Source organism: Hipposideros armiger, unplaced genomic scaffold (genome assembly GCF_001890085.2).
Source record: "Hipposideros armiger isolate ML-2016 unplaced genomic scaffold, ASM189008v1 scaffold_1983, whole genome shotgun sequence".
NCBI classification, from domain to species: Eukaryota; Metazoa; Chordata; class Mammalia; order Chiroptera; family Hipposideridae; genus Hipposideros; species Hipposideros armiger.
Genome location: NW_017733333.1, coordinates 77,486 through 86,207, shown reverse-complemented (window position 1 = coordinate 86,207; position 8,722 = coordinate 77,486). Strand labels below are relative to the sequence as shown.

The following is an 8,722-nucleotide window of genomic DNA, read 5'->3' as shown; positions in this document are numbered from 1 at the left end:
CGTCTCTAACCAGGTTTAAATCCCACAAATGATTTCCTTAGGAGCCTCTAACCATCTCTTTCAAATGCTGTAATCAAGGGTGACAGATCCCTGTCTCTGGGGACTTTTAACCTAGAACTCCAACTCCAAACTGGAATTGCCTGCTCATCATGGATGTATGTGAAATTTTACTTCTCCTTTCCTGAAGGTAACTAGGTAACACTGATGACCACCCAAAACACCAGATTAATTTAGGATGAACTTTGTGGAGCCTATGATGCTGTCTTGTCACACAGGGAACTATCCACACGACTTATCTGAGTCATGTGCTGGAGGAAGGCCCTTTGCCGTGAGCTGCTTCCTGGAACACAAAGGGCGGGGGTATTTGTTTAACTGTCTCTTTTCTGGATCACAGGGTGGATTACAGGGAGGATTCAACACGGTCAGGCCCAATAAATATGATGGAGAGATATGAAGAGCATCCCAAATATTGGTGACATAGATGAAGCTCAATTAGACTAGAAAATTTTTGGTGAAGGTATATGTAAAAATTTGGGAGTATTTAGCTTACAGAAATTTTGTTATTGAAAATATGATGTCAATCTCTACTATGGAAAAACAGAAAACAAATGAAATCATTAATATTATAAAGAGCATTATATTTCCTTATCCATTGACAGCAAACCAATGATTAATTAAAATTACCTCAAATTATTAGAACTTATTTGTCCAATTTTACAAAAATTGTTCACTTTCACCAATGCAATCTCATTTTTCAATATGGATTTGTGTCTATGTGGACATGTGACCTAGTCTAGTCATGGGGGCCAGAGACAGGGTGTGTTGGGGCTTCTTGGATCTTCAACAGTTAATTTCAGAAGAGCCATTTCCTCCCCTCCCGGAGTCCCCCTTCATGTCTGCATGTGACCCTTGGTAATGTGTCACTATGTCCATACATGTGCTCCTGGGGCGACACTTCTGCTGGGTGTATCCTGAGCACCCCCTGCAGCCCAGCCGGCCACTAGTCCAGCTCTCACTGCATGAGACTTCCAGGGTCGTTGAGAGGAGGAAACTCTTGGGGCCCAGGGCAGGCAGCCCAGGATACCCCACATGGTGTATAACTATTTAGAATGAGTCACTTGAAAAGCATCCAGAAAGAAGGACATGTGGACCCTCCCTTGTGTCCTCAAATGAAGGAAATCAATCTCCCCTGTGTAAGGGGCCCCTCTTGCTCCAAGAGTGGGCTCCTAAGATACCACGGTTTGAACCAAGAAATAGTGACTATGACCTTATATGATAAATGAAAATTTGAAAATGTGATGCATTAAAATCTTCACATGGAGAGACTGTGTGGACTTCAGCATGGACACTGATGCCCACACACCGTCCTTGGAACAGAAAGGTGGGGGAGTCCTGCCCCAGGGAAGAAAGCCACACGTGCCTGGATGGGACGTGTAGGGACCTGGCATGAGCCCCCAAATGCAAGGGATGCAGCTTGGATGATGGAAGGAGCACCTGCAGCATCTAGGAGATGCATGGCCCTGGGGACCTTGTGATTTAGACCCAGTTTAGGGCCGGCTGAGTGGCTCAGTTGGTTAAGAGCTCGCTTAAGAGTTTGAGCTCTGAGCAACAATGGTTCAATTCCTGGCCCGAGTAGAGCAGCTGCTGAGCTGCCAACAGGTGGCAGGATGGCTCAGCTTAAAAAAAAAGATAAAAGAAAAAAAATAGACCTAGTTCAGCTCTTTTCCTCACCAGTAAGAGGATAAGTCTGCCTTTCAAACCCAGGTTGTGTTTTTGGACAGTTTCCAGAGACACCAACGTGCAGGGTCTACATATCCCGACATGACTGTGGACGCCTGCATTCTCCAATGACTATTTTGGGGGGCAGGGACATCTCAGGGCTTCTGTGTCCTCTGTCCTCCATTCTGCTTCCTGTTGTGACCCTTAGACTGTGATGCAGTTTATCTTCTCTGACTACAGAGAGGGAGCTGCCTGCTCCTGCTCAAAGGACAAGGTTCTGGCATCTTGTGAGGACTCAGTTCAGGGATGTCATGTTCCAATCCACCATCATGGTGACACTTACAGCCTGAACATAAGAAAACACCAAGAAAGTTTATTTTTTATCCTCCTGGGACTTGGTTAGCCAGCACAGAACTCAACATGTTTCACAGACAATTAACAAAAGCAGTTCCTTCGTCTCTATATCCNAAGGTTCTGGCATCTTGTGAGGACTCAGTTCAGGGATGTCATGTTCCAATCCACCATCATGGTGACACTTACAGCCTGAACATAAGAAAACACCAAGAAAGTTTATTTTTTATCCTCCTGGGACTTGGTTAGCCAGCACAGAACTCAACATGTTTCACAGACAATTAACAAAAGCAGTTCCTTCGTCTCTATATCCATAACCCTAAGTCAAAGAAAGGCTGTGCCCAGCTGCCCCTGTCACCTCCTCAGCTCCGCACAGCTGTCCTCTCCCTCAAGGTTTCTGACACTCTCAGGATGTGGCTCATCACACTGTGTCTCTCGCACAGTAATACATGGCCGTGTCCTCAGGTCTCAGACTGCTCAGCTCCATGTAGGCTGTGCTGGTGGACGTGTCCCTGGTCATGGTGACTCTGCCCTGGAAGTTCTGTGCGTAGTTTGTGGCACCATTGTTAGGATTAATCTCCCCCATCCACTCAAGCCCTTGTCCCAGGGCCTGTCACACCCAGTGCATCCAGTAGCTGGTGAAGGTGTATCCGGAAGCCTTGCAGGACACCTTCACTGAGGCCCCAGGCTTCCTCACCTCAGCCCCAGGCTGCACCAGCTGGATCTCAGAGTGGACACCTGTGGGGAGGAGACAGGAGTGGGTGGAACCCCCGTGACTGGCCCAGGTCCCCTCATCAGCCCTGGAATGGGGAGCCCCATACCTGTAGCCACTGCCACCAGGAAGAGAACTCTCCAGCTCCAGTCCATGGTGAGGGCTGTGCTGTCAGGACGTCTGTGGGGGAGCGTGTGGCTGTGGGGCGATGCTCTCAGGGCACAAACATGTCACCATTTAACCCCGCCCACCTCAGCTCATTTGCATATTCATGAGCAGTGGGTTAAATAGCTGAAGACTTGGCCAACCTGAGAGAAGCTGGATGACACAGGGACCATGCTCAGGGGGTGTCTCAGGGTCCACATCCTAATCCTTGTTGGAGGATGTGTGTCCCTGCCAGGTCCCTGTATCTGTGCAGACAAAGACCCTCCCACTGAAGCTAAGCCTCCCCAGGATGTACTCCTCACTGTGAATTCCACTTTGACATGGGAATCACCTGAGCCCGTTCTGGGCTTTGACCTGAATGTCTCCATCCTGCAGTTAGTTTGTGTCCAAAAATTATGAAAATTTCAGATTGGTAAAACCATCCTGTCATCCAGATCTAGTCATCTTGAAATCCTAGAAACCCCAATTTATTGGAATTTTGTTTGGCAAATTCATCCAATAGAATAATATATTTACAGCACTTAACAGTTTTTGCTGAAATCTTGTTTTTGATGTTTTTTTATAAAGACATCAAAGTATTACTTTATATAAAATAATGATCATAAAATTGGGCGATGTTGAGTCTATTTAATGTGCTGCTTTAGATTTGCAAAGGTGATTTTACATAGTTAATGCCCTGTGAGATCAAATCAGTGTGATCCATTCATCTACCCAAAAAGTATCCTTAAACTCTGAATGATGGGACCTGATTCTGAGGTACCTCATAAACCAGGTGTTCTCCCTTCCCAGACCAACGTCATGTGGGTCAGATGGATTCCATGTGCTCAGGACCAAGTAAGTCATGAGGTGACTGGCCCCATGTGCTCCCCACTTATAAGGACCAGGCTGCCCCACATGCAAATTTCTCTGCAGGCTCCAGGGTAAAACCCTCCTTGGGCTGTGAGCTCACAGCTCTCTCCTCACNTGAAATTTCTCAGCTGTTCTCAGGACCAAGTCTTGAATTACTTCTGACTCTAATGTCTCCTATTCTCAGCAGCCAGCAAAGTGGAAACAGTGTTTACAATGACGTATCACCAGTGTCTGGGGACCTTTCCTTCACCAAATTCCTGTGTGTACTTGTTGTCACAGAGACACCATCCTGACGGTTCTTGTGTCCTCTGTGACTGGGAAATATTTCCCTCAAGGAGAGACCCCAGCACAGTCCCGACCCCTGTGTGCTAAGCTCAGCCTCTCTGTCCCCCACATGCCCACGGGGTCCCCACATGGCCCTTCCTTCCCACAGGCACATATGGCCCCATGGGATTATGTTCAGTCCCCAGAACATCCACCCCCCATGGGGTCTCTGTCTTCCCTACAGCAGAATAACCTCTCATTCCTCATTTACTTGGGTGGAGATTGAAACCCACCCAACATCATGTTCTGTCCTCTATGGTCCTAATTCTCACTAAATCTGTCCTAGACCCTGAGCTCCATGGGGCTGGAGCTCTGCTCACACTCCCAGCTCCCCCACAGTACCCATCACAGAAGGGAGGTCCAGTAAATAAGTGGGCATTCTCGTGCCCCCATGTCATCTCCTAATTTATCTCACATGTGTGTCCATCTGTGGACACCCCAGGGCAGGTTATACTCACTGGGTCTGTATGGGGCCCTACTGAGTTGACATGTCCTGAAAACATATGATGCGTGGTGACACAGGCACTATTGCAGGCTAAGCCCTTCATAAGAGGGGGCACAGCTGGCTGCTGACCACTGAGCACCACTAACTATTCAGTAGGTTTATGACACAGGACATCCAAATGGACCCAGATTTAGAAAGTAACACAGTGGACACCTCATGGCTTGAATAGTGACACAAAGGACAGCGAATACTGTGGGTATATTAGTCACTCCTCATGTTTCAGTGACCAGCCCATACATAGAGTCAGATATTTGTGAGCTAAAGTTATGGGAAAGACATGAAGTAGGACTGAGATAGAACCCACAACTGGAAGATTGTTTAAGAGAAAAACAATTAAATATAGCAAAGGCATATGAGCTGACTGTACTTAAGAAGCTGGATAGAGAATAGAGAATAATTGAGTATTACTCTCAGTACAAGCATTTAAAATGTTGTCTTCTCACTTTATATTCACTCACATTCTCTAAAAGTTTCAATCACTTTTATTGTAGAATTTAAAAACTAGCTAAAAAAAATGAACATATATTGAACCAAACAGCTATACTCCAATTTTTGCAATAAAAATATTATAAATGTGGCAAGGTGTTATCATCAGTTGTCTCACATCCTATCCTGTTCTTTGAGCAAAACACGCCTTATATGTGAATCATTGCTCCAAAAACTTAGAGGGAGTGAAAACCACCTTGACAATGTGCCTGCATCATGCAGCCTGTGTGGCTCAGTGTGACCACCAGGGGACCAGTCACGTCCACAGTCCTGCACCAGGACAGCTGGTGGGAGGACCCAATTTGGTATCACAAGAAGAGACACTTTCTTGTTGCAGAATGAGGCTAAAGATGTGGGAGTTATTTTAAAGTCTTTCGATTGAAGAGAACTGATAAACAGGAATTGTGCATTACTGAGAGAATGCTGTGCTCTCAGTGTCACTAAATTCTTAAACTTTAACAAGGGTCCCTCAACACTGATTTTGCTTGAGGCCCTTACATGGCACAGTCAGCCTGCTGGTGACTTTAACTTTAGACCCACATAAAGGTCTTTGCTGTGAAGCCTCGCTATACTCAGGAAGACGTCCGTTCAGAGGGGTCGATGCAGGTGGGTGTGATCACAAGTGATGAGATTTCCCGCTTAGGGAACCCCGTGTGTTTGTATTTCTCTCTGGGTTTCCTGGTCGGATAGACTAAGAAGCATGTGAGCTTCCCACAGAAGTGGCCTCCTCGTTACTCTGAAGAACCTTTCTGTGTCCACTCCTCATGGGGACGGCCCAGCGTCCCTAACCCAAGGTGAACAGGGTTAATTCTCTGTATGGTGTAGACGGTTCCACCCGTTATATCTATTTTTATAGAAGCTAGCTTTCTCAAGTCCATCCCATTGTGTCCTGGATAAATATGGGTTTATCTACTTTGTCAAATAGAAAAGAATCTTGAGAGAGAATAGAATTCACATGCTAGGCCCACGAGTTTATAGGAGCCTCTGCCCAGCACACAGGGATACAGCCCCTATGCCCTCCAGGAATGGAAGGACTTACTGAAGAGGGAGGACAGATGATGGACATGATGAGAACTATTGGCTGGCAGAGTTCATCTGGCCTGAGAGTTACTAGAACCATAAATATTACAGTAGAGGGACAGTGACAAGGAGCAGAGCCCTGGGATGGATGACACAGGGGTGCCTACTGCTGTGCTGGGGACACCAGACGCCCCAGGGACAGGCAGAGACATGAACCGCCCCGCTGGAGGCTGTGAAGGGGCAGGACAAAGGGAAGCCCGGTGGTCACGAGCACAGGGCCAGTGAGCACGGAGAGAGGGAGGAGCCTCCTGTGTGAGCCTCATGGTGTCCCCCCCTCTGAGGTCCCCAGAACCTGCTTTCTCTCATGGTTCCTTCTCTCCTCAGATCACAGGCAGGGCCAGGTCTGTGCCCATGTCCCCCTGACCCTCACAGGAACACCCAGATGGGCAGGTGGACCTGGAATTGGAGCTCGTCCCTGTGCAGAGTGAGGGGCCCTGTCTGTCCTGCTCCCATCACACAGGTGTCCGTCTCCACCAACTCCTTCCTGCTCGCCCAGCTGCTTCCAGGGACAGACTGGATGCTGTGACAGACGACCAGTAACACTTGTCATAGAAACTATTACTGGTTTTCTCCTGATTCAACGTAACTTCCTGTCATGGGGTCCCTTATTTTCCATTCTACTTAGTAATGTATTTATTATGTTTTTAAATATTTTACTGGAGACTCGGGGAACGGGAACAGACAAGTTGGTGCAAAGAGGACAGTTGGGGACGTAGGACCACCAATGACACTCAGCGCAAACAGGTCTGTGCTGCACACGACTGGACCCGCCCTTCTCAGGAGGCCCTTTGTCACCATGAATTTTACTTTAACGCATCCCCTAAGCAGGTAACCAACCTTCCCTCTGATCACACCTGGCTTGTGAATTACAAGGATGCCAGGATGTTCAGCAGGACCCACTTGTCCAGGTCCCACGGTTCCTACAGCTGTTGGAAATCTGGGACACAGAGACACTGCAGGCACTCACCAGAAATGCTTCTCTGGGTAGCGTCACAGGTACAGGTGAGGGAGGGGAGGGCATGTCCAGTCTGAGTGCACCTGTGGGGAAGGTGAGGGCACACAACACACACTGGGGCTGGCCAGGGCCATGGGTGGGTCAGTCTCTTCTCCACCTGGGGAAGGGGAACAGGAGTGGAAATGGGGAGCACCTGGGAGCCCACTGGGGCACAGGTGTGAGCACATGGAGGGAACGTTCTCATGGCTGCTTCCCTAGGCGGCCACCTTCCTTCTCCATCACGCTGGTCACAGCTGGCTGGTGTGCAGGGCCCCTAAAGACATGTCCCCAGGACCTGCAGGACAGTGGTGCCACCTCTTGTCAGAGACTCCACCCCAATCCCACATGGCTTCACCAACCCCTCACTCCCAGCCCTTGTGTCAAAGACGGGATCTCCTGAGACATTTATCAGCCTGAGGAAATCTCATGACTGGTCCATGAATTTCCTGCATCTGTTAGAGACACTCCAGTTCACACCGTGCAGTATAAAATACTTGTGACTCCATTTAGGGGTTTTCTAGGATACTGGGGTGTGTGCGAGACTCAGGGAAGCAAAGCTGGTTTTAAGCATTCCCCAGGCTGGTAAATTCTACCACATGTTTAGTTTAGTGATTTCATAAAAGATACAACTGTTTTCCACTATGGTTTCCCCTTCGTCTGTATCCTTAACCCATCATCAGCTCCTGGACACTTCCCAGGAAATCAGTCTCCAGACCTCCGTCCTCCCACAGCCTCAACTGAACATGGGTGGCAGGGGACAAACTGCTCTCTGTGACCAGGACTCAGCTCATGTTGTGCACGCCCAGCTCAGAACCCTTGCTGGTCCAGAGCACGTGCCTGTGACTCACTGGGAGAAGATGTTTCCAGGTGATCAGAGCCTTTTTCTGGTCAAAAAACCTGGATAACCTTCCCGAGTGGCACACAAGGGGGAGGGGCTGCCTGTCCTGGGAGAAGTGAGAAGAAAGGAGGGTCAAGTGTCTAAAACCTCGTGTCTGCTACCTGAGCTGGTGTGGCCTCCTGGGAGGCAGGTCCTCACCCACTTGGCCTGTTCCCTGGAGCTGGACAGTGAGCTGCACCTGCACAGTCACCTGCAGGGCCCAGGTCTCAGCCAGGTCATGAGAAGGACTGTGCTTCACTTTGCAATTGTTGTTTACATCAAAGTTGACATCAAAGTATTACTTTATATAAAATAATGATCATAAAATTGGGCGATGTTGAGTCTATTTAATGTGCTGCTTTAGATTTGCGAAGGTGATTTTACATAGTTAATGCCCTTTAATATTGATTTGAACAGTCTGTGAGATCAAATCAGTGTGATCCATTCATCTACCCAGAAAGTATCCTTAAACTCTGAATGATGGGACCTGATTCTGAGGTACCTCATAAACCAGGTGTTCTCCCTTCCCAGACCAACGTCATGTGGGTCAGATGGATTCCATGTGCTCAGGACCAAGTAAGTCATGAGGTGACTGGCCCCATGTGCTCCCCACTTATAAGGACCAGGCTGCCCCACATGCAAATTTCTCTGCAGGCTCCA

At 48.2% G+C, this 8,722-nt stretch overlaps 1 pseudogene; it reads right to left on the bottom strand.

The window, feature by feature from the left end:
* Window positions 1-2,491: 2,491 nt before the first annotated feature.
* LOC109378433 (immunoglobulin heavy variable 1-46-like) lies at window positions 2,492-2,981 on the bottom strand (annotated as a pseudogene).
* Window positions 2,982-8,722: the final 5,741 nt, after the last annotated feature.